The 27,651-nt window shown below is 35.8% G+C and overlaps 1 long non-coding RNA gene across 1 annotated transcript in view; it reads left to right on the top strand.

The window, feature by feature from the left end:
- Positions 1-25,048, top strand: part of LOC136792388 (uncharacterized) — a 516,901-nt gene extending 491,853 nt beyond the window's left edge. Inside the window, exon 6 of the long non-coding RNA XR_010836097.1 lies at positions 24,961-25,048. This is a non-coding gene — a long non-coding RNA (uncharacterized lncRNA). The remainder of the gene's footprint in view (positions 1-24,960) is intronic.
- Positions 25,049-27,651: the final 2,603 nt, after the last annotated feature.

Raw genomic sequence — 27,651 nt, forward strand, 5'->3', positions numbered from 1 at the left:
TAGCTATCATTCAAGGCCTGCTCTACATCAGCACCTTTGCACTTACCATTTCAACTTATTACATTGTCATTCTCATTAGTGCATTGTAATTCTCTTCCCCAGATACTGGCAGAGCTTACTCCCTCACCTCTTTCAGAGCTTCAGTCAGATGCCATCTTTGTATTGCAGACTTCCATAACCATCCTAACTAAAATGACAACTGCTCTTCCTCAATCCACTCTCCTTTCTCCCCTTCTTTGCTGTTTTTCTTCCACAGGATTTATCACAATCTAATACACAATATATTTGGATAGTTTATTATCCTAATGCTTGCACCCTCATTAGAATATAAGCTCCAGGATGGAAGGAATTTTGTCAGCTTTTTCCTTGCTGTATCTTTGCAGCTGTTTGTTTAGTAAATTAATGAATGAACCCCTGTGTATCCTTAGATATTTCTTCCCAGTGTGAATTCCCAAGTTGTGGTTCTTAACCAACCAAGACAATGTTTGGGGTTTAAACAGGTGATTTGTGCATCTGGATGGCTTGGCACTAGAGGATGACCATCTCCCCAGTATATTCAACATTTTTTTTTTTTTTTCTTGAGAGTCTCAGGTTTCTTATGTGTACAGAATCCCTATAACACCCACACATATGCTTGAACATATACATGCACACATACCACACATGCATGGGCACATACATATGGGCACATATACACACTCCTGATATAGATTCTAAGTATTCTTTATATATGCAAGACGTTTGTAAATTTTCATTGAATGTGAGCTCTAAGCTATAGTCCTGGAGTGCCCGAAAGAACTCCAATTTTTGCTTCTTTTTCCTCTTCTTTTTGTCCATGTCATTCTCTTACTGAATCTATTAAGAATGTTCACCCAGTATTTAATGCTTCCCCAGATACTGAATCAAGCCTGGAAGTAACAAGGCATATATCAATAGCCTATGTTAAATTTTCTGAAGTTAATTTATAACCCTTCAGGTTCTGGATCCATTGACCTTTGGAAGAAACATAAATCTTTGTATCTGTAGTGCCATTTTTACAGACCTTCAAATGGGTGGTAACATAAAACCACATAATGTAAAAATAAATGTTTTCTCTAATTAAAGCTTTAGGGGGAAATCCTCTTATATTGAATGAAGGCCCCCATTACTTGGAGTGAAAAAATATCCATCAGCAGTAAAAAAAGAGATTTTTATAAAATCCAAGTGACTCTATAAACTCAATAATCATTTCAAATAGTGATTATTTAAATCGAATACTGTTATTATGTTTACATATGTTATTTATTAGGTGTCACAACAATTTAAGAAATGCATACTTTATTCTATGCTTCTTTAAACTTTATTAAATGTGAAATCAGTAGTGAACATCTATGAACATCAGTATAGAAAATAATACATCTTTCAAAACTATCTCCAAAAATTTAATAAATTTGCTCTGAAATTAGGTAAAGAAGAACTCAACTTCTCTCCATGGTGCTAGTAGCAGAAACAAATCAACAAAGACCTTAAAATAAAAATATCAGCTAGAAATATAGATTAGTACAGAATATCATGTCCTTAATAAAGGAAAATTGAGTGGCTTATAGGAATAGGGTAGATGTAAAGATAATAAAAAATTAAGAACATAAAATTATTATCCTTCTACAATCATTTTTGGCTAGGCATCATATGAAAGGAAAGAAAAACTGACATGGCAAAGCTGTATATATGTTGACAGAGAGAAAGACAACAAAACATGTAAAGCACGTTAGAGTTGAGTTTACCACAAACAAACTAGACAGAATATTATCTCTATATATTCAAGATACAGGGCACTGAACAGCTACAAAGTTAAAAGATAATCAGCATTCAGGAGGAATCAGTAGACCTCAAAGCAGTGGTATTTGAAGCAGTGGGAAGACATTTTACCATGGCTTCCAGTATTTCTCTTAAATACTTTGTTTGCATGGATTTTAAAACTAAAGACTTGCAACCATACTCAGTGTAATTTCACTGATTATCACTAAACAATTTACGATCCTACTTTTTAAAATATTTAACAAATGTTTGGAAACTCATCTTCATGTTGTGCTCATCCTTTGGACCAGTGCAAGTGTCTACTCTGCTATTTTGCAATGTGATTTTTTTTTTTACTTTGTTTATAGACACAAGAATTTTAGACAAAATTATTTAAACTTTAATACAATCTTTTAAAAATTTTTATTGGAGTATAGTTGATTTACAATGTTGTGTTACTTTCTGCTGTACAGCAAAGTGAATCAGTTATACATAAACATATATCCACTCCTTTTAAAATTCTTTTTGCATATAGGTCATTACAGAATATGGAGTAGAGTTCCCTGTGCTATACAGTAGGTCCTTATTAGTTATCTGTTTTATATATAGCTGTGTGTATATGTCCATGTAAAGAACAATTAGGCCAATTTAATTCTTCGTTCAGGTTTCCAAAGAGCAGTGGAACCAAACGGTAGACACTGGATTGGTTGCCTTGAATAGTTCAGAGTCCCCTGCTCTTCTGTGTTCCTCTACTATCCCGGTAGAAAAATTGGAAGACTCACTTGTCCAGATAGTGTTGCAGCTAAGAGTGGCCACGGGATCCAGTTTGAGCCAATGAAATATAAGAGGCAGCTGCGAGGAAAGGGTTGGGGGTTAGGAGAGTTTTTTTCATGATCTAGACTTAGTTAGAAGGCCACTATAGTTTTTGTACTTTATGCCATTTTCCTTCTCTCTTTTTTCATAACTTGTGTGTGAATGGGATTACACATTTAATTAATTCACATAACTTGTATGTGAATGGGATTACTGAGGAAGCAGCAGCTATCTTAATCACCCTGAAGAAAATATAAATATGACTATTAGATATTTTGGAGCAGGAAGATAAAAGGAGGATGAGTCATTTTAGCACTGCTATGCAAACCCCAGCTTAGTCTAAACTTCAACTTCTGTTGCATAAAAAAACATTTAATCAGTTATGTTGAATTTAAACAGGTTTTTAGTTGCTTGCTATGGAACTAATTTCTGATCAATAGCTTACAGTTTTTTTTCCATTTTCGTTTGAAGTTTATAAAATTATATTCTGGATAAATTCTTTTCCAAATATACTTTGCAATAAAATATTTATCATTTTATTTAATGACATCTGATTTTAGCAAATATAGCTTCTCCTATTTAGAGTTTGCTTTTATGAACTTATTTTTACGTAGTTCAATTTTCCTAGGTCAAAGTTTGAATTGTGCAGTTTTCAGCATAATCTGTTTAATTTTCCCCTTATTTTGCTCAATTGTTTGCAGTGTTAGTCATTTTTGGTTTTTATCAAATTGGCTATTTTGAATATTGATATTTCTTATGGTCACAATAAGAGGGTTAAATAATACTCATAATGCATTTTCAGAAGTTAGTTGCAATCCAGCTATGAAAACTAGATGTAATTATTTTCTTTCATCCTTTAATCAGTTGCTAATAATTTCATGTGTAATAACTACTACATGAACAACATAAATAAAGAATACATCTCATTTTACCAATGAATGTACTTCTTAAACAGAACTCATGGGAACAATCAATTTTTTACAGTCTCTTATAAAAGTGAAAATAATTTTAGTCATGGGAGAGAAAGTAAGCAAAGCAGGAAGCACTTTATTACCATAAATACAAAGAAAATTATAAAACAGTAGAAAATGGGACACAGAAAATATATTGTGTTCAAAAAGCTTTTGAAAAATATGCTCTTTTTCTTTTAATTCCAAGATTTTGATTATCACAAACTGTTTGGAAATATTAGCAACCTATTATCTTTCTCACATTTTGGTAAAAATGATGTAAATGTTGAATCATGACTTCTGCTTTCAAAATATTACTTTAAGAATGCACTGGCCACCACTACATGAAACAATATGGATGAATCTCACATGTAAAATATTGAGAAAATATCAGACATAATAAGGATTTGCCTGTCAGTCCAGTGGTTAAGACTCTTCGCTTTCACTGCAAGGGGCATGGGTTCAATCCCTGCTTGGGGAACTCAGATCCCACATGCTGCACGGTGCAGCCAAAAGAATTTTTAAAAAATAATTCAGTAGAATACATCTGTTAGGACATAATTTTTATGAAGTTCAGTAATAAGCAAATAATCCATGGCTACAGAAGTCAAAATAATAGTTATTACTGGAAGAAGATATCAAGGGGAAAGTATAGGAGGACTTTTGGGGTACTAGCATGGTCTACATCTTGATCTGCATTGTTGACACATGAACCAACCTGTGAAATATTCACCAAACTCTACTATGTTTAGTGCACTTTACTGTTTGCAAGTTATATGTCTGTTTAAAAAATAAAAGAAAAAAAATGTTGGATCACCATTTTAAAACTTATTTTGCTCATATACCTCCCCTTCTCTGCAGAATTTTATTCAAGTTTAAACTTTCAATTTCATTTCAGAATTAAGGCTTTCTCATATTCATGTCAGTATCTAAACATTCTAATGACACACATGGAAAATTAAAGTCGCTGGCCTTAAATAGCTAATCCAGATCAGGTGATAAAACTTTCTTTTAGAATTTTTAGTCCATGTTCTGTAATACTCATGTTTTTATAATGTAAAAATAAGAATTTTGCACCAAATAAGAAGCCATCTGTTTAAAGGAGTCAGGAATCAATTCAAGATATGTGTGTGTGTGTGTATATATATATATATATATATATATATATATATATATATATATACACATATATACATATACAATGAAATGGTATATGGTTCTTTTAAAAGCACATGAGAACAAACTAATTTCAGGAGAGGAAACAGAGATAAATAGCACAGAGTGTAGAAACTTCAACAAATGCAGAAAGAAGTCTTACTTGAAAAGAAAATAAGAAATTAGCTAAAACTGATGGAGCAGAGATCTAAAATATGGACCAGGCAAACACATGCTTAGGAGAAAGAAAAGGTAAAAGTAAACATTTAGTGAAGAGAATTTAACAGTTAATAATAATCTCATTATTATTTATTTCTATTAATCCTCATTTTAATTGTGATGTTTTCTATTTTGAAAGTACCAATTAGGAGTATAGTGGTTTCTTTTCTCTCAAAACCAATATTTCTTTAAGGAAAATTGGAAAACAATATTTTTCATTCCCTTTACCTCTAGACGGCGCCTCCGAACTGATAAAATGTGGACTGAGTAGGTTAGTCGAGACCCCCAAGTGTCGGTCCCTTCACCTCCTCCACCTCCAAGACCAGAGCTTAAAGCTCAATGCAATGAATGAAAGACAGGGTTCTAGTAAGAAGACCCAGAGTAATAACCATATGCCATTATTACTATGTAAATTTGGTCAAGTCAATTCAACCTCTCTGAGTCTCATTTATTTAAAATCTGTGAAATGGAGAGAATGGCAGTGGCGTTTGGTAGATGACATATGGTAATGATTTGAGCACTTTTCAAGAGTTAGATTTCCATCCAAATGTAAAATATTACCAGAGAGAGACAGGATCACAGGGGATAAAATAGGAATTGGTTTTAAGATTAGTGACTATTGGAATAAGTAAAATATATATGAAAATCTGGAGGACAAATATAGTCAAAGAGAGCACTAAATAAAAATAAAGAAAAATTACAGTATGTGGTATATCCATACTGTAATGGATATACCCTGTATAGCAACTGTAACCCTGTACTTCTCCCAGGGTTCTATACTCACAGTAAGATCAACATCTATGCAACCCAAATCGGTCAGCATTGTTCACCAATTGACAGTAAAATAATAAATATGTGGTGATATCTATTTTTTGGAATTTTAAAATTATGCTATGATTTAAATCTTCTTTATGAAGAAAATGAATTATAAATATACAGAATATTGTTTCAAAATTCTTCACATAATAATGCTTATTTCTACCAAACTACTGAAGTGAAGTTTTAAAGAACTCTTTCGCCTTAGTCCAATATTGTACATTGTTAAAAGATACTGACATCACTTTGTGTATATATTTTGGATGAATTTTGATGATTTCTACATGTGTAAAATACAATGGAAAACTTGTGCGATGCATGTGTCTTTCTGTTTGATTTGATCACATTTTTCCTAAAATTATTTTAATATATTTTAATTATATCCATTAAAATAAAAATGGGTACTATTTACTTGTGCCACCTCTTCCCTGTTTGCAAACTAGATTATTTAGACAGAGAGAAAGTTAGAATTTCTTGAGAGGAATTGTTTCTGACAAATCTATGTAGCACTTGATATGTGGGACTCCAGGTGCTCCTAAATTGACTTTCCATTAAAAATAATTTTTTTCAGAAGCATGAAAACTGACCAAATCATTTCTAATTCTCAAGTACTGTTTCATTTATGTTTGTGAAAAGAGACTCTGCCAGCTTTTCCTCCATTAGCATCAAGATACCATTCATTGATCTACCATTAGTGTTTACACTTAATGAGTATCTTTGAGATTTCATCATTTCATTTTCTAAATAGTTTCAGAAGTATTTGGCTAGACTATTCTAAGAAGAAACTCCTGCTGTTACTGAAATATTTTTATTCTGGTTGGCATTTATTTTATTTATGATTTCTGTCCATTATATTTTACTCCTCAGATGAAAAAACATGAACATTTATACTACATAAGCAAAGCAAAAGCAAAGTTCAACTATCTAGGGAAAATTTGTCAACAGGTGCAAATATCAATTCATAGATGAATTGTATCCACAGTAAAATATCCATTCCATAATGATATTACTATTACTCTACAAATTTGTTTTTTAATGGACTTACTTGTCAAAATAAAATGTAGGAAAGCATTTATGTCATTAGCCTCCAATATTTTTGTTTTTGATTTTCTTCCTGATCTTTTCAATATAAATGTTTTGACAATGCTAACTTGGATTTTAGATTGTATTTAGGCCAATGTATTAACTCCACTGGGATATACAAAGGAAACCACAGTTCTAGTTGTGGAAGTAAAGACTAATGTACTTCAAGGCACATCAAAGATTTGCTGAGCAGAGATGATAGTTTTGGAAAGACAAAGACCCCTTTCTAGTCCTTCCGCAATCCCCCAACACACACAGTGTGTGTTTAACTGGAAGGCTTATTGTCTGCTACATCTTCAGTCGGAGATCTTCAAGGAGATTGACTTACTGATGTTTCCCTACATCCGTCACTTTTATTTTCATCTCTTGGTTCATGCTATTTCTCTCCATTTAGTATGCTCAACCTGTCTCTCTCTCTCTCTCTTTTTTCTGGTTTACTATAAGTAAAAGAATGCTATTTTCTCCCCATGCCTTAGCCCCAGTTCATGGAGAATGGGGGAACTCCCATATAAGGAGAAGTGAAGGAAGAAAGGGATTTAGGCATTCCTGAGTGATTAGCAAAATATCATCAAACTACCTCCAAAAAATTCATCTAATGTTTTAGTCCTTTTGGGCCACCATAACAAAATGCCAGGGAATGAGTCTCTTATAAAGAACAGAAATTTATTTCTCACGGTTCTGGAGTCTGGGAAGTCCAAGGTTAGGGTCCAGGAAAATTTGGTGTCTGGTGAGTACCTGCTTCCTAGATAGCCATCTTTCTGCTATGTCTTCAGATGTTGGAAGGAGCAAGAGAGATTTCTCAGACCTCTTTCGTAAAGGCACTAATTCTATTCATGAGAGTTCTTCTCTCATGACCTAATCACCTTACAAAGTCCCACCTCTTAATACCATCACATTGAGCATTAGGTTTTTCAATCTATGAATTTTGGGACAACCCAAACATTCAGGACATAGCCTCCAGTATATACCGTGACATATTTTCAATTATGTATTATACGTCAAGGTTTTTTTCTTACTCTTTTTATCATGTAGAGATTGCAGAAGAATCAATATTTATTTGTAATCACAAAAGTTTATACTAAATATGTTTAAAATAAATTCTCAATAATACAATTTAAATTATCTTCAAGAGTGTTTATGATGTCAGCATCCATGAAGTTGTAGTGTTTCATGTCATTTCCTTATTTACTTTGTTTACAAGCAGATTTGAAATCCATCCTTTTGTTCTTCTATCTTCTCGTCACTTTTATTTCTTCCAATTTGTAATACTCTTTCTTCTTTATTAATTTCGTCTCAGTTTGAGTACTGACCTTTCAGAATTCACTCAGGAAATCTAATCTAAGCCTTTTCCTATTAAAATACTGATCTTGCTTTTCTCCATTTTCTCTCAATTGTGGGCATTTTTCTCTTTGCCTTCTTCAAACTAATAAACAAGTTTAAATCTCTCTCTTTTTTTAAAAAAATTGTTTCCCTTTTATCTTCAAATTAGACAACTTTCTTTCTTTTCTGTCTGTCATTAAGTACTCAGTTGTAAATAATGGCTACACTTAAAATGTCATTTCTAATGGAATTAGCTCTTCCAAAAAGTTGTTAATTTAGAGACAAGATTCAATCAGGAACAGATACCTGTTTCTCTATTTGGTTGATAAATTAAGACTATAAGAAACTACTGAAAATACTAATTTATTGTCTTCAGTTATCTTACAGCTTTGACTAGAATAACAAATGAATTAATAGAAGTTAATTATGGACAAATCATGGATATGAAACCCTAAAAACGTTGACTACATATATTCTCTACTATATTATTATTATTTGAATTTAGTCATTGCTATTATTTTTCTTCCTTAGAATAGCCGTGAGTTTGTGTTTGTGTGTGTCTGTAGTGAGCATGTGAGTGTCTGTAATTGTGCATGAGAACAAGTAAAACCATAAGTGAAATTATGAGAAGTACTGAGTATACTATAAGCTCATCTTACAATCTGTTGAGTTTGAACTCGTTTTACTACAAAACAGAGAATGAATATGTAGAGAGATGAGGTTTTTGCTTGCTCAGTACTATACTTGCAGGTGATTTTTGATTAAAGAAATTGATTTTGGTGGATCATTGGTATTTTTTCAAGCACAAGAAACTGGACACAAACTTTCCCAGAAGCTTCTGAGAGAGATAAGAGTTCAACCACTCCCATCAGATTGGCAGAAGCACTCGTATACTGGAGGAGTGTCCATGATCACGTCCCACCAACCAGTGTAACCATAGATCATCAGAGATGGACAGGATCTTAGAACTGGACCACCCCAGGACCCTCATTTTGCAAATGGGAATGTGAGGCAGATTCATATTCGAAAATCTCAAAATCTTTGAATGTTAAGCCTATAAGAATATTGCATTAAAGAAAATTCAGGTTAGTGTAGGGAATTCTTGAGGCTCTGGTGCAGAGCAAATTGAGGATAGTTTTTCTCTTTTACATTTCCACTAATTTATTGTCCTACCGCACAGCAACTCCCACCATATCATGGCTTAAAAGTACAAAGCAAATGCCAAAGCCTGAAATGTGATGTTTCTTTGCCCTATCCTCTGAGAATGTAGTTCCATTGCTTGACCCTAAGCCTCTGAACAAATTTATTTCCCATCTGACTGCTTCCAGCCAGCGGCCCTAATGCATCCCAGAAGGTTTTCCTTCTAACGATCACAGGCTGAGATGGCCAAACACCTTCTGATACTTATCAGTCTCCTTGTATAAGGAAATGAGCTCTTAAGATTGGAGTCTGGAATTAATTAGAAGTAGGAGGCAGGTCTGCAAGATAGATGATTGTAACACACCAAAAATAGAATAGACCAAAATTTTTAAAAGGTGTAATCAGCACTGTGAAGTGCTGATTACACCATCCTTTAATTCTTGGTTGTTTACATCAGAGCTGACAATTTTGATCCTCCTTTAACAAATGCTTTCTGTGGTGGTTATTCTCAACATTCATCCCAAGTTTTCAAACATTGTTCATCTGTTCTAGAATTATCTCTCTGATGTTTACACCACTTCTTCAATGAGCTTTCTGGGAAGAAATGTTTCCTTTGTTTTTCTTCAAAAATGCTAAAAATGTACTACCCACTCTTTCTTCCTTTCTTATAGAAGTGCTGGCTGAGGGATAGTAAATTCACTGGGGTGGGGCAGGGAGTGTACAGTAAGAAAGCTGGATTAATGAATTCTGCATTAAATATGCAATACTGTGCATTAATACCTTGGCTGTTAATCTTAGAATCAGCTTTCAAGAAGTTCTTCTAAGTTTATATGAAAAGAAATCAGATCAAAGATCATCATAGAGAGTTATATAAAAACAAGCAATTGCCTATAGGAATTTCATAAACCACAGGTATTTATTTTACTAAGAATAAAAATGTAAGAGAAAGAAATTGATAAAAAGTGGTCAGTAGGGCTTCCCTGGTGGCGCAGTGGTTGAGAATCCGCCTGCCGATGCAGGAGACACGGGTTCGTGCCCTGGTCCGGGAAGATCCCACATGCCGCAGAGCAACTAAGCCCGTGAGCCATGGCCGCTAGGCCTGTGCGTCCGGAGCCTGTGCTCCACAACGGGAGAGGCCACAACAGTGAGAGGCCCGCATACTGCAAAAAAAAAAAAAAAAAAAAAAAAAAAAAAAGTGGTCAGTAAATATATTTAGGAGAAAAGAAATTTCAAAGCCAGAAATAATTCTTCTAAGCCAACCAGGATTTAAAAATTTATGTCTTATCTCCTGCCTCTCTCACCAAAACAGAAAACAAACAAATTAAAAAAACAACACACACACAAAAAAACATTCTTTCCATATCCCACATGGATTTTCAATCCTGAAACACACAGGCCTTTCATTTGTATACCTTCATGTCTTTTGTGCAAGCTGTTTCTTGACCTGGAGTGAATGCCCTTCTCAATACTTTTATTCCTGTTAAATTCTCATTTATTTTCCAAAGCTCAGCTCAGCTGCTCAGATGCTTTCTTCCTGTTTGATTCTTTACCAGATCTTCACTAAGAAGGTAAAATCATTTTTTCCCCTAGCACTTTCCTCTAATCACTATTACAGCACATAAAGCATTAGAACGTACTAATTTAGTAGTAAGACTCTATTCACAACTTTTATGAGAGCTCAGTAAATTCATGGATGACGTTTTATCTATCTTTGAAACTTCTTTGCAGAATTCATCAAGAAAGCAACACATACTTTCTTCAAATGAATGAACAAAGAAAGGAAGAAAAGGAGTGACAAATGTACACATTATTTTCTTCATTGCTCTTCACTTCTACCTTTTGTTCCCTATTCTGTGAGGAAGTTGTCTAAATGTGAGAAGAGAGACCAAGCATAGATGATTGGGAGTGTGGAACACCTCAGCTGGAAGGTGATTCATTCAACCTCTTCATTTTATAGTTGAGAAAAAAAGCACAGGATTAATAAGTATAAATAAGAATCCTCCTAGTGGTCTACTCAGCTATTTAATAGCTAGTTCTTTATTTTTATTTATTTTTTTATTTTCAATTTTTATTTATTTTTTATTATTTATTTATTTATTTTTGGCCATGTGGCATGCGGGATCTTAGTCCCCCAACTAGAGATTGAACCCGCGCCCCTTGCAGTAGAAACGTGGAGTCTTAACCACTGGACCACCAGGGAATTCCCTATAATGGCTAGTTTTTTTAACCCAAGATGATTCATTCATCCAAAAAATATTACTTAAGTACTTACATGATGAGCTCACTGGCTGGGAATTGGAGATATGATGACAAATAAGATCAAGCTCTTCTAATTAAAAAATTTACAGTCTGAGGACCAGTGGTGGGATAAAAGACCACAGTGTCCCAGAACTTAGCACAGCACAGGCAAGAACACTGAAGGATCATGTTACGCAGAGCGTCCGTGAGGAAGAAAACTTTCCTCTATGCTTCTATGTTCTTCTGGTTGGTCTAAGAATTAAGTTGACGTGAGATAGATTAAGAGAAGAAATCAAATTTAATTTCACAAGTAGAGGAACCCTTCATAGACACGAGGGTTAGGGACCCCTCCAATATATGAGAAGTTCAGAGAAAGAAAGGTAAGATGCGTTTTAGATGCCATCCTGAGCTAAGGAATGGGATAGAGACCTGGGGTTCTCAAGGATAGGAGGCTAATTCATAGGACAACAAAAAGAAGAACAGGTGTTGGGTAATTAGATGTTTTCCCTGCCATATAAATGGAGCCACTTAGATAAAATTTATTTCTGGTAATAACTCTTTGTCTAGGGAAAAAGCCTCAATTTAAATTCTTCTAGGTATTTAAGGGAGGACAGTAGTTCTTCTCTTCATAGAGACCTTAGAATTCAGTAGACTAATAGCCTAATTACTATCATTTAGGGCCTGTTGAGTGAATTTTGTAAAGGCTTTGATATGGACAATTACATATCCCACTGAAGGCACAAATATGGCTGCTGAATGGTCATACCACAGAAATACAGATCTCTTGACCCATCTGGCTTCTATCAATTTGCTTGGGCCAGATCTGAACTGGCAAGTAAATGACCTGAGTCCAAGAGAATCATAGGATATATCTTTCTATCCATCCTAGCAGAGGCCAACGCTATTAATTGGTACTGCAAATCCATTGACTTCCATTAGGAGCGACCCAGTAATACCCGTGTCCTCTGACCCAGACTGTCTGGTACAAGTCGCCGTCTCTAATGATATATTGACATTGTTCACAAGGCACCCAGCCCAATTTCCTAGTGTTATTAGGCTGATTAGTATGATTTAATTGTTCCCAACATAAGGGGCTTTCAAACTTAAATGACCATACCTGGCATTAACCATATAAATCCATTCCATAATTGGGGGAGGTTTTCTCCTAATAAGTGGAAGCTTATGGATTTTGACTGAAACTCAACTCATTGTTCTGATTGAGCTTGAGTAAACAAACGTTAAAGAAAATTAATATTTCTGGACAAGGTCATAGCAGCTATTATTGATCAGTCAAGTAAGGGATCCCATCTAATAATATCAACAGTGGCCTGAACAGAACTATAACATCTTTCTTGTAAAATCAATTTTCTGAGAGCTATCCAATCAGAGCCTTGAAGAGGAGAAAGCCACCAAAGTAAAATGGAAGTACTGGATGTAAGTATTTGGCCACAGACCCAATAACTGGATTGATTCCTAAAATCTGCATAGGATGTGCCCATAATAGAAACATGTTTGACTCATATGAAGAAGTCCAAGAAATTAAAAAAACACTATAAATGATCATCTGGGTCAAGTTAAGAATCTTGGGACAGCTGTCTACTTCTAATATCGTGTTCTTCTCGTCCTGGTATTGGTGAGTTTTCTCCTCCATTTGAGCATCCCTTGAAGGTGATTTTGAGGTCCACCATCCTCTACACAGACCAGTCTGGAGCAGTGGACCTTTTTAAGTGGGAAATATGAACCTAAGAGTCAATTCCTTTTAGTTTTGCTGTGTGGGGGTACCCGATAAGAGCCTTTCCATCTAGGCTAAAGTGAATCCTTTAAATGATTTCTTTATCTCCTAGTAGTAGGTCATGGGACATCTGATCTTTATTCAAAGATAGATTACTGTGATAAGCTTCAGAAACTAGCTCAGAATGTCATTTTAATAACTCATTTTAACAGTTGCAATAATGTAACATATTTCCTTTTAACAATACGGGTTCATATAACCCCTCATCTAATCTCATTGGCCTTTCTGTAATAATTACAAAGGGAGAAAATGATGTTTGCCAAAAGGGGTAGATCTGAGGTTGAGGAGGACCAATGGAAAGGCCTTGGGCCAGGGCAAGGAATAAGCATCTATAATCTTAGCCAACTGGGTTTTAATTGTTCCATTTGTTCTTTCTGCTAACCCAGAAGACTGGGGCTAATAAGCACAATGGAAATGCTTCACAATTGGCCAAATCTTACAAATTTCTTTGATAATTTGTCCGGTAAAATAAGTTCCTGTATCACTCTGTATTTCTGAGGGAACTCCCCAATCGGGGATCACCCTTTCTCAAATCAGTTTTCCTATTTATTGTGCAGTGGTCTTTCTGCACGGGAATACCTCAACCCAATGTGAAAACGTACAAATCATAACAAGCACATATTGGTAACCTTGAGCGGGAGGCAGCCGGATAAAATTAATCTGCCAAACTTCAAAAGAACATGCAGGAAATGGAAAATTTCCTTGAAAGCTATGTAGTAGCCTTCCTGGGTTACATTTTGGGCAACGGGTGCACCTTGAATAAACCTTCCAACCTATAGTAAAAGAAGGCTTCCCCCAAATATTGTTTGCCCTTTAATACCATCCTATCTGGATTCCAGTGAGTTAACTCATGAATATATTGTAAAACAGGATATTGAGCTCCAAACAGAAGGATAGGCTTTCTTGGAGTCAAGTCTTCCTCCTTTTTGTTTCCACGTGTCCCTTCCTCTCTCTGGCACAGTTCCCTGAAATTTTTAACAAAGTGTCAGTAAGGTTATTGGGAAGCAGAAAAGAAAAAACAGCTGTTAGTTGGTTGTTTTCGTTTTGCAGAGCAGCTGCCTTGCAGGCGGTGGTCAGCTAAATAGAGTTCCCTTTTGCTTCCGCAATGTCAGGCTTTGAATGACCCCATACCTTAATAATGGCTCATGCGCTTGGCAGAGAGATTGCATCCAGTAATTCTGCCACTTGATTCCCATTTTTAATTTGCTGTCCTGAGGATGTTAAAAATCCCTTTTGCTTCCAAAGCATACCAAAACCATGGGCCACCTCAAAAGTGTTAAAGACCGTCTGTATAAATGTTAGCAGACCTTCCTTTTGCCAACTGGCAGGCTCTTGTTAGTGTTATTAATTCAGCCTGTTGGGGAAGAAACATTAAGTAAGGGACCATTTTCAAGGACTGACACTGGAGAAATAACACATAACCAGACTGACACTTTCCATGAGGTCCTCGAAGATATGAACCATTAGTGAATAATAAAAAAAAATCAGTGTTATCCACAGGGCTTTCTCAAAGATCGATTCTGGGAGATAAAAAATTGTCAGCTAAAACAATGGAGTCATGTTTTTCATCATTGACGTCTGATTCCTCCAGTAGCAAGACACTGGATTAAGCTTGTTACATTTGTGAAAAGTTATATTTGATGAGAACAAGATAATTTCATGGGACGTTAATCAACTTGCTGAATAATGTTGTGTGTGATGAGAGTTTAGTTAGGCTTCCAGAGAGTGAGGAAAAAAGATAATAAGAGAGTGACTCTTGGCTATGTCTTCTGTGGTCTGATACAGCACAGCCGTTGCAGTGACAGCCAAGAGACAAGTAGCAAGGGTCCCGGATACAGAATCTATTTATTGGCTATAATATCCTATTGGCTGGTAGTAGCCTCCATGTTGCTGAGTAAATACTCCTAGTGTGGCACCTTCGTTTTCATGAACAGAGAGGAAGAAGCATAAATCATAATTTGGATGCCCCAAGGCCAGGGCTTTGGCCAGGAGTTTTTAGATGGTCTCCATAGCTTCAGAATGTTCTATTCCCCAGCAGAGAGGTTCAGATTAATCTTGTTTAAGTAAATTGTATAACGACTGAGCTACTAAAGAATAGTTTGGAATCTAATTCCTACAGGAGCCTGCAAAGCCTAAAAATCACCTTAATTACCTCTTTATCTTCAGGACATGGAAGGCTAAAATGCCTTTCACTCTATCCAGATCAGTTAAAAGTCCTTCTTTGGATAGGCTATGACTTAAATATTTTACATTAGTCTTGCCTAATTGTAATTTCTCTTTTGACAGTTTATGTCCTTTTAAAGTTAGCTTCTAAAGTAAATACAGGATGTCTTGCTGGCTGTTTATCAAGGAATTTGAGCACAGCAGCAAATCATCTACATATTGTATCAAAACTGACTTCTGGGGAAAATTTAGATCATTTAGGTCTGCCTTTAATATCTGGGGGAGGCAAGTAGGGCTTTCATAATAGCCCTGTAGCATTGCAGTCCAGTACATTGCCATTCAAGCTAAGTGGAGATAAAAAGATATTGATCATCAGGATGTACAGGGATACTAAACAATACACTACAGAGATCTTTCACAGAGAAGTCACTGTTTTTCAAAATACATGACAGTAAGTTATGGGAGTTTAGCACTACAGAATGGCATGGAATAATAATAGCATTAATAGATCTCAAGTCCTGTACACACCTCCAACCTTTGCCATTAGGTTTTTTTAACTGGCAAAAATGGTAGTGTTACAAGAGCCGGTGCAAGGCACCATAAACCCTTTCTCAATGTAAGCTGATATTAAAGTTTTATTCCTTCTATGACCTCCTACCTCAATGGATATTGATGAATGTTGGGCAGGAATTTATTCTGATCTACAGTCATTTTAAAGGGAGATGAGGAATGTATTCTTCCAATGTTGGTAGAATCGGGAGCTAACTAGTATATGGTACTAACTAGTAACTTGTCTTGTTCAGTATCACCCCCATGATGGATCACAACCATTACATGAGGAAGGAAGTCTGATTGATCTTTCAGATCTAGAAACATTTCTTCCTTAGGAGAAAGGAAATTTGGGCTTCATAAGCTTCTAATAGATCTTTACCTATCAGGTGAACAGGAGCAGTTTCTACTAGGAAGAAATGAGTGCCTTCCTTTGAGTTGCCCTAAGTAGAATTTTAAAGGCAATGATTTAAGATACTTAATAGGTGCACTAGAAGGGGGCCTTTAATTTTAGTAGGGTTCAAAACTAAAAATGTGGTCCTTTTATCTATTAGGGCTTTACTTGTTTTTCCTTGTATAATCTTCTCTACTTCTTCCAGGGTGTTAGAGAGGAAAAGGGGAAAGACCCCCAGTGTTCCCTTGAAGCAGCCCTATCTATTCTTGTTTAACTTGAAATTCTAGTCTAAAATCCAGTTTCTCTTCTAGATCCCTCTTATTCTACAATTCTTTCTTTGATGTCAGGGCTTTCTACAGTAAAAGCAAAATCTAGATTTTTTTCTGTCTGTCGCGAATTAAATGGAGGTTGGTTAACTCTCAACTGACATTGATTACTTAATTGGCAAAATTGAAGGTTCAAAATTGTTACTGATATATTATTTTTATTTTAATGGTTTTGAAAAGTTGGTTGGCCAGCCTGATAAAGACATTTGTATGTAATTCGGACCAACCTAAATTGTGTCTTTTGATTGGTGTAGACAGTTCCTCATCTAAGCATTCTAAAAAGGCAAAGTTAAGTACAAGATCATTTTGGTGATTAGAGAACAATTCACATGTCATACTGGAATATTGATTTAAAGTTCTTCAAACCTTTCATAATAATCCAGAATTGATTCACATGGTCTTTGCTGGCACTACTAAATCTTTGTCTAGACTAAAACTTTTGGAAAAAGTTCTGGGATAAGTACAGACTTTTACTTGCTAATCTTTGCACTAGTTCAAGAATGTATATATATATATATATATATATATATATATATATATATATATATATTTTCAGATTCTTTTCCATTATAGGTTATTACAAGATATTGAATATAGTTCCTTGCTATACAGTAGGTCCTTATTGTTTATCTATTTTATATATAGTGATGTATATCTGTTAATCCCAAACTCCCAGTTTATCCGTACTTCCCTTTCCCTTTTGGTAACCATAAGTTGGTTTTCTATATCTGTGAGTCTATTTCTGTTTTGTAAGTAAGTTCATTTGTATCATTTCTTTGATTTTACATATAAGTGATATAATATGATATTTGTGTTTCTCTGCCTGATTTACTTCATTTAGCATAATAATCTGTAGGACCATCCATGTTGCTGCAAATAGCATTACCTCATTCTTTTTTATGGCTGAGTAATATTCCATTATATGTATATATCACATCTTCTTTATCCATTAATCTGTTGATGGAGATTTAGGTTGCTTTCATGTCTTGGCTAGAAGCTTTTTAAAAAATTCTGATATCGTTTCAAGCAATTCTTGTCAGTTTCCTACAAGCATGTTACTTGATCATTTCCTCTTTTTGATGCTTCTAGATGACAAGTAAAGTAAGCATTCCTGTCAGTCTGTTTGAGGTTACAGCTGGCTTTTTCTAGCTGTGCATGAAAAAGTATTAACTTTGGAATGTCAAAAATCCCAGTTTGGCCATTTTAGGTTGAGATATCCTTTAATATAATTTCCCCAGTTAAGTAAGTACTTGCAAGAATAAGCTCTGTACATACTGTCCATGAATCTGGCTGGGTTGTTAGTAGGAGGCTGGCTTTCTAATGCCCCTTGTTTCTCTGATTTGTAAACTCTATTTCCCCATTTTTAAAGTTGAATTTGTCAGAGATAAAATATAGTAATGAAATTTCGTGGTGAACTGATGTGCTACTAGTGAGCTTAACTTCTGTAGGTGTCGCCCTAAAGTTGTTTCAGCTCTTTTATATGTCTCGATTTCTGTCTCCAGCATGCTAAAACTGCATGGGTGCTCAGAACACTGAAACACCATCTTTTATATGTGGCCCATGGATGAGCACGTTTCTAATTAATTAGATGACTTCCCTATGGGACCACTGCATAGTATGAAGACTCTGCCTCCACCATTCCCATAAATTTCTCAGTTGCCTGAGAGAGCTGTAACCGATTGGGAGACTTGTCCCATTTCTTTGGAGCAAGTGCTCATGTGATATCTTTACTTTTATCCTGACAAAGTCTTTTAAGGTAGACAAACTGAGGAAAGATGTCACATCAGTCCCCTACCAGATCACCCAGTCCAAGCCACTTTACTATCTTTCAGCTGAGCAAAATCATTCTGGCATTTCTCAGTTGGGGGTAACCTCAGTGTCTTTCAACTGAGCAAATATAGGTGCCTCTTCTTGAGCCTAAGTTCATGGATAATCTATCCCTCATAGCGTGGAGTTTAAAAACCTCTGAATAAAGTCAGGATCTTCAAAAAATTGTGGGAGATACGGCACCAGAAATTCATCGGGACTCACCGAGGAGGTGCACAGGCATGAACTGCTTTTTTCTAGCATCTTTCTAATTATAAACTAAATGATCTCTGATGTAGTTCTAACAGAAATGACTGACATTTAATTTGTTTATGCTTATTTTGTATATGCCTTCTGCTGTTTCGGAAATACATGAAATTAAACATGATATTGAAGCTTTATGCAATTGTTTCTCCAAGGTAAAATGAGAATACTAAAGCAATAAAATATAAAGTATTTTAAGCATAGAATAAAGGTTGTATCAAAAGTGCTTAATTAAGCAACTGGCATGCAATAGGCACTCCATAAATATTAACTAACTCTACATTTTCATTGATATTTCTCCTCTCTCTCTCTTTCTCTCTCTCTCTCTCTCTCTATATATATATATATAAAATATATATCCTTTTTCTTTCCTTCCAGTATTATTGAGATATAGTTGACATAAAGCACTGTATAAGTTTAAGATGTACAGCATAATAATTTGACTAATATACATCATGAAATGATTATCACAGTAATAATGTTAGCAAATGTCTTTCATCTCATATAGATACATTATTAAAGAAATAGAAAAAAATTTTTTTCTCATGATAATAACTCCCAGGATTTATTCTGTTAACAACTTTCATAGATAACACAAAGCAGTGTTAATTATATTTATCGTGTTGTACATCACATCCCTAGTACTTATTTATCTTATAATTAGAAGTTTGTACCTTTTGACCACTTTCATCCAGTTCCCCTTCTCCCTTCTTCTGCCTCTGGTAACCACAAATCTGATCTCTTTTTCTATAAATTTGTTTGTTTGTTTTGAAGTATAACTGATGTACCACATTATGTTAGTTCCCGTTACATGACAGAGTGATTTGGTATTTCTATACTTTTCAAAATGATCACCATGATAAATATAGTTATGATAAGTCACCATACAAAGATATTATTGATACATAGTCATTTACTACATTACTCACTGTTACTGTTTTTGACATCATATTTTACATCTTTTTGTTTTGTGTACCTCTGAACTACTTATTGTGGATATAAATAATTTTACTACTTTTGTCTTTTAACCTCCCTACTAGCTTTATACGTGGCTGATTTACTACCTTTACTGTAAATCTGTCTTTACCAATGAGATTTTTCCTTTGTAACTTGCATGTTTCTAGTTGTGGTCTTTTCTTTTCACTTAGAGAAGTGCCTTTAACATTTGTTGTAAAGCTAGTTTAGTGGTGCTAAATTCTTTAGCTTTTGCTTGTCTGTAAAACTTTTGATCTCTCCATCAAAACTTGCCAGGTAGAGTATTTGTGGTTGTAGATTTTTCCCTTCCATCACTTTAAATGTACCATGCCACTCCTTTCTGGACTGCAGAATTTCTGTTAAAAAGTCAGCTGATAGCCTTATGGGAGTTCCCTTGTAGTAACTTGTTGCTTTTCCCTTGCTGCTTTTAATAGTCTCTCTTTATATTTAATTTTTGCCATTTTAATCACAGTGTGTCTTGGTGTGGTCCTCTTTGGGTTTATCCTGTTTGGGACTCTCTGTGCTTCCTGGACCTGGATGTTTGTTTCCTTTCCCAGGCTAGGGAAGTTTACAGCTATTATGTCTTCAAGTATGTTCTCTGCCCCTTTCTCTCTGTTTTCTCTTTCTGGGACCCCTATAATACAAGTGCTAGGATGCTCAATGTTGTCCCAGAGGGGCTTAAACTGTCCTCATTTATTTTTATTCTTTTGGGTTTTTTTGCTTCAGCTTAATGATTTCCACTACTCTGTCCTCCAGGTCAGTGATCTGTTCCTCTGTATCATTTAATCTACCATTGATTCCTTCTAGTGTATTTTTTGTTGCAGTTATTGTATCCTTCATCTCTGTTTGGGTCTTCTTTGTTAAAAATGCCTAACTTCTCACTCTGTTCATCCAATCTTCTGCCAAATTCTTTGAATGTCCTTACAGTCATTACCTTGAACCCTCTATTGGGTAGATTGCCTATCTCCACTGCACTTAATTCTTCTTCTGGGTTTTGTTCCTTCATTTTGAACATATTCCTCTGCTGCATCATTTTGCTTAAGTTGCTATTTTTATTTCTATGTATCTATCTTGTAGGTTGGTTATGTTTACCAATCTTGGGGAAGTGACATTTTGCAGGAGACATTCTATGCAGCCCAACAGCACACTCCCCTCTGGTCACCAGAGCTATATGGGCTCTGTGGGCTGTGTGAGTCCTTCTGTTTTGGAAGGCTGACTGCAGTGAGTGGTCTGGTAGGCATGGCTGGACCCTGGTCTGGTTGGTTGCCAGGCCCTGCCTTGTATGGAGGCTGCTGGCTGCTGGTTGACAGGGCCAGGTCCCAAGGCTGCTGGCTATAGAGTCCCAGGTGGTCCCAGAGTTAGTTCTGGCCTACTTGTGTGTGAGAGATGTTGGATCCCTGCCAGGCTAGCTATTTAGCCTGAGGTGTCCCAGCACTGGTGCTGAAAGTCTGGTGGGCAGGGCCAGGTCCTGGCTCTAAAAGGCTGGAGGGAGGATCCGAAAATAGCACTTGCCAGCACCAAGGTCCACATGGTTGAATGAGCTCCTAAACATGGCTCTCTCCAGCATATATGTTCCCAGGGTGAACTCCAGTTGCCTTTTGCCTGTCTGGGAGGCTCTCCAAGATCAGCAAGTGGGTCTGACTCAGGCTTCTTTCAAATTACTGCTCCTGCCCTGGGTCTCAGAGCATGTGAGATTATGTGGGCACTGTTTTAGAGGGGAGTCTACTTCCCACAGCCCACTGGCTCTCCTGAAAGTAAGCCTGACTGGCCTTCAAAGCCAAACATTATGGGAGCTTATCTTCCCAGTGCAAGATGAGGAAGCCCAATGTGAGACTTGGATCATCACTCCTTGGGGAGAACCTCTGCAACTGTAATTATCCTCCCATTTGTGAGTCACCCACCTGGGGGGATGGGTCTTGGCTATACCATAGCTCTACCCTCCTACCCATCCCCTTGTTGTTTCTTCTTTATAGCTGTAGGTGTAGATCTTCTCTGCTAGTCTTCTGATTTTTTCTCCTCAGCAGTTGTTCTGTAAATAGCTGTAGTTTTGCTGTGCCCATGGGAGGAGGTGAGCTGAGGGTCTTCCCACTCCACCATCTTCTCTATATATTCTTGATATTGACTATTATATATCTACAATTGGTATTGAAAAATACATTATATATGCATATATATTTTAAAATCTTTAGGGTTATATAGTAGAATATCTAAACTGGTAGTCAATTTGAATAAAATTATTTTAAGAAGACTAAATATTTTTCATTTATTTTAAGATTACTATTGTTTAAAATGCCTGCTCCCAGGCATTCATTTATTTGCTCGCTCATTCAATTCATGTTTACCAGATACTTACTACCTGTCTAATATTGTGATAGATGCTGTAAAGAATGCACAGATTAATTGGACAGGGTTTCTTCATCCAAGCAATTTAAAGTATAAGATATGTGAGATATGTGTTTTATACAAAATATGTAAATAACTCTAAGATGGAAAACAAAAACTGTTATGAACTTAAAATATTACAAGAAAACAAAATGCTACAGGAGCTTGGAGGAAGCACATACATCATATGGGCAGGAGAGACCTTAGCAGCTATTACATATAAAAGAGTTCAAATTTAAGATGTACTGAAGGGTGGATTGAAATTTATAGGGTAATGAAAAAGTATGAGGTACCATCTTGTCCATCCATATTCAAAGGGAAAATTCTATTTTCTGACATTTTAACTTAAATAGATGAATTAAGTGGGTCTTTTTCTCCTGCATTTTAGCAACTCAAATTCAAGGAGAATAAAATCTAAGTAGATAACACTTTTATGTCGAGCAAGGTTGAAGTTCAATTTAGAATTTCTGAGGGCATCTACGATATGAGATGTGGGTTATCCACCTATCAATACGGAGAGGTGTGTCTCTCAACTTTTTAGTAGGAAATATAACTTCAGGCCAAAGGAAATACTCTATTAAATCTGTAGAAATACATTTACTGCAGGTAAAAATGATATACTTGTTTGAGCCTTCATAAATATCTATTATTTTGAAATGGGCCTGACATCTCTCTTTCACATGCTTCTCTGATAGAATCCAAACCAAAACTGAATCGATTACACATCATACTTTCTAAAGGACAGCCTCTGAAACAGAGGCTGGCCAGATGGAGGCACATACAATATGTCCTTTACCATCTCTGTGCTCAGTGCGTGGCCTCAAGAAGATGGTGCACTGTTCTCCCTATTAAGGGCTGTGTGTATAAACTGTCATTCACAGCAAGACTCTGTCCTTTTCGTTTTAAGACCTAGGCAGGGCCAGCCTGAGCATATGGCAAATTGGAATCACCATTCCAGGAGATTCTCTCCATTACAGTATGGTGAGAGAAAGAACCAAATGTTTTCTTTAACAGCTGGCTGCTAAAATACACTTCAAGTCAGCATTTTTATAATGATTAGTATTCTTATGGAATACTGCATCCGTGTCCCTTCCATCTTGGCTTTGTCATTGAGTCAAGCTTCTTATTATCTTCTTTTTATAACCCTTGCATGCAGCAAACCTACCTTATTGTTATTTTTAACAATAATATTGCAGAGCCCATTTATTAACACAACTACCCATGTTTGTTTTAAAGAGACATTACTAGTTATTAAAAAGTTTGGGGTATTATACAGATGGCAAAAACAAAATGTTGGAAGAAAAAGAACATTATAGAATGATATATACAATTTACACAATTTTAAAAACATGTACAAATATACCTTATTAATGGTTGCCTGTATGTATATGAAAGAGCATGAAAACAGGCTAAGAACAAAGCCTGTTATATTTTTGATAGTGGTTGTCAGGGGCTTGGGAATGTGGAGACAAAGGGAAATTTTGAAAATGGAGGCAAATGAAATTTCAACCTTATATAAATATGTGTAAAATTAAATTTCATTTAAAGATATGCAGCAAATATAGTATAGTACTTACAATGGTTAATTCTGGTAGAGAGTAGCTAAGTGAATACTACATTCTTTCATATATTATTCTATAACTTTGCTATGTCAGATACTATTAATTTTAGAAACAATTTAGCTGCTGGTTGTTGAGGAGTGTCCTTGGGCAGCAACAGTGTAATTTTGCTATATGTTGTTGTATTTTTTTAACTACTCAAAGCAAAATGTCTCTAAAGGCAAAGATGTTCTATAAGCTCTGTGAGAGTGATAAAATCACATGAAAGAAATGTAAAACACTTTTGGTCCGCATATGAGGGCCAGGAAATATGCTCAGACTATAAAAGAAAAAGCATATTTATCACAAACATAACCTTCCTATGATTATGCACTTTATGCCTACTCTATGGGCAAAAGCACATTTTTGTATTGATTTTACCACTAACTATCCAATTTTGTTGTGGTCTAAATAAAAAGTAGGTACAGTAGAAAAAAATATTAAAGCAACCTTGGTTGGAAAGAGGGCTACAATGGTTATTAGATGAAGGAGATCTTAACGTTTGGGACAGAATCCCTCTTCTTATTCCCCCAAATCAAAGTTGCTATGAAAAACTTAAATGCACTAGACCTCTGTGGATTATGTGTAGGCATTCTGGAATAGAGAGTCTTACCAAAAGAGAAAAATGATTGATGGGTTGGTAGCTCAGTCATCTGACTGACAGTGATGCATTTCATTGTAATTCCTGAGGGACCAAGTGTTTAAAAACTTCCATAAAAATCCAAGGAGAAAAAGTATCCCAAGACATTTTATCTTCAGACACAAAGTACTATTCCAGATTTTTTAAATGATGATGATTTGCTAAAACTGAATGAAGATAAGATATATCAGCACAGATTTACTACTCAGGAGCCACTGTGAGAATCAGAGATAGGACCATCCATCCTGCCCCTGTTATCAGTAGCAGCTGTAGCACATGGCAAACTGACATTAAAATTCAGGTCTTACATTGAGCCCAACATAAACTACACTGGAAAAAGAAAAAAAAAAAAAAAAAAAAAAGGTTTCCTTTTCTGTTGCATTCCTTTCCTCCCAGTGCCTTCTATCCTCCCTTTAAGGATCTTCATGGTTTTCTATCATCTTCTAAGTGCCAGAAAAGAGCTGAAAAATGAGTGTTGAAGACTTGATGATACATTCATCAATCTGGAATCATTTGCATTCAGAACGAGGGACTGATGTCTTCTCTCTTCTGCTCTAATAGATATCCCTGAGGCACAGATGTCTGGAAGGAGCCCAACGTGCACTGTGCACTTGATCTTCAGACCAGATTACATCCCTACACCCCAACGTAAGTCCTTTTGCCTCTCTGACTTTGGTCACGATGGTGCCTGGATGCCAAATGGCAATTTAGAGTGATGCTTAAGAGCTCAGCCTCAGGAGCACGATTGCCTGAGTTTATAAACCCAGCCCCATTATTAATTACCCAGTGATGCTGGGCAAATCATGAAATTTCTCTGTCCCCACTCTCTTAACCTCTAAATATGTGAAGATAATGATCCAAAAGTTTGTTGGGAGGATTAAATGAGTTAATATATATAAACCATTCAGCACAGTGCTTAATCATTGTTACTGATGGCAAAATGCTGCCTCAGATTCTGGGTTAAATCTGAATAAAGCAGGAAATCGTTCAGGAGATGTAATCCTAACAATAGGACAACGGTCTTGGAATAAATCCTTTATCTCCAGGCCTGGAATCTGCTTGCTCTTCCCCCCAGTACTCTTCTTACCTAGATTCAGAAGCGAACCTGCCACAGAACCCAAACCTCATTACTTTCTCCCCTCACTGCAAGTGCCTGGGTTGTTTACGTTTATCCTCCTCGTTCTACCTAAAACTGGGCTGTGCTTTGAATTTCAGCCCTGGGGCTCCAGGAATCCCTGTCTTCCCTCAGTGCCAGGGTTGGAGTCCTGCCATTGACTAGACCTTCCAAATAAATATCAACTGGTTCCCAAGTTCTCTGGTTCCTAACTGCAAGAAGGACAAACAAAAAAAAAAAATGAAAATCTAATTGTGCAAGTCTATGAATCCCTGGAGGATATATAGTTGACTATGTCAAAGATACAAATTACAAAGTCATCTACTCTGCCTGTAAATGATACTTTTCTGGCCCTTTAATTCTCTCTGCTTTTTTAACTCCTACTAATTTTTAAAATCAGAGCTTGGATTCACTTCCTCCCTGATCCTTTTTTGTGTTCCCATAGGACACTGCAAATCTTCCATTATAACTTTCATCATGGACAATGTAGGGTGATCTGTACAATACTACTTGAGCCCTGTATTCCTGGAAAACATGGTTAAAACAGTTCTCCCACACTTTGTGTTCTGGAAGGTAACTTAGAGCAAAGAACTATCTTTCCCCATAAGACTTAATTAAAACTCATGGATAGCCTTGTTTACCTAGGACAAGGCCAGACACAGTCCCTTCAGACTCTCATTCTTTGTCTCATAAATGATGAGCTCAACCATTTGTCCACCTGATCAATCAAAATAAAGTGTCCACTAACTTGATTGACTTGACCTAACTTTAATCAGACTTCTCTCCATTCCCCACGCCCCTGAACTTTGGCCCACCCTGGAGCATTGGAACCCAGAACAGTTCTTCTTTAAGGGCCCCTACCAACAGGAATAACTGCCCCTAGGGAAAAACATCCACTTTGCAATCATGGCACCTCATTCCATTTCCCCCCCACCTGGTTCCTTCTCATCTTGTTTACTGTTCCTAATAAAAGCCCTTTTCTTCCTGTCCTCTGAGATGATTTCAGCTCTCATGGTCAGAAGTCCCTCCCTATTGTAATAATTCCCCTACCCTTATTACAGTGTTCCCCTCCTGTTATTGAAATATTTCTTTTGAATAAAGGCTCTCTTTACCTGAGTCCAGATTTGGTTTTCTTTGACATCACTCTTTATTGTAATTATCTGTTTTATTTTCTGTCTCCTTCACTAGATTATAAACTCTGTGAGTGCAGGGACAATGTCTCTTCTATTCACAATTACTTCATTAGAGTCTGTCAAAATGCTGTGTCATAGGAAGTACTCAGAGATTTATCTATTATTGAACATTATTTGGCTTTGACCTCTAAGATCTAATACTTTAATTCAATGGTGTCTATTTGATTCTAAAATAAAGGATCACAATTAGGAACAGCAACCAACTAGAGAAAAGATAATTAATTTTAAAATGTCAAAAAATGGATCATGCATTATATGGTGGTGTCATATAGTACCTTGATAAACTGAAGCTGCATATAAAAAATACTTTCTCCAGCTAAAATTGAAAATAATTTTTGATTAACTACATATGAGAGTAATAGTAATTGAGCTCTCAAAAAAATCATCCTATTAAGCATATCCACCAATATGATGAAATATGAAACATTTGTTTCTCATGTAACAGAAATACTTGGATAAAAACTTTTAAAACAAAAATGATATTTTGTATGGTCAAAAAGTTTTTACCCAATAAAGATAAGGTGTATTATAAAGTATATCCTAAGTATTGGCTAAGATAATGTTCTATATTGCAAAAGCTAATGAAATGTTTTATGATTTTTTTAAAAGCATGTCCTAATTAAAGATATCATTTAGGTAAGTTCAATTATCTTAGAGAGATAGTTCAGGAAGTTCTCATCTCCTCTTACCTTGGCTATTTTCCTAAATCCTGACCCAAACTTACCTTAACACCTCTATATTTTGTACCTTCTTTGTGAAGTTTACAGCATTTTCAAATTAAATCTTGGTATTCTATCTTAGGTGCCTGCTATAATACTGATCCTCTCATCTCAGATTCAATTCCATGCCAACTTGTGATTTTCCAGGATGCAAAATCACTGTACATTTAACCTTGAATGCCAAGACATTTTGTTATATTTGGTTAAAAGTAAAACAACTTGATTA

Source organism: Kogia breviceps, chromosome 13 (assembly GCF_026419965.1).
Source record: "Kogia breviceps isolate mKogBre1 chromosome 13, mKogBre1 haplotype 1, whole genome shotgun sequence".
NCBI classification, from domain to species: Eukaryota; Metazoa; Chordata; class Mammalia; order Artiodactyla; family Physeteridae; genus Kogia; species Kogia breviceps.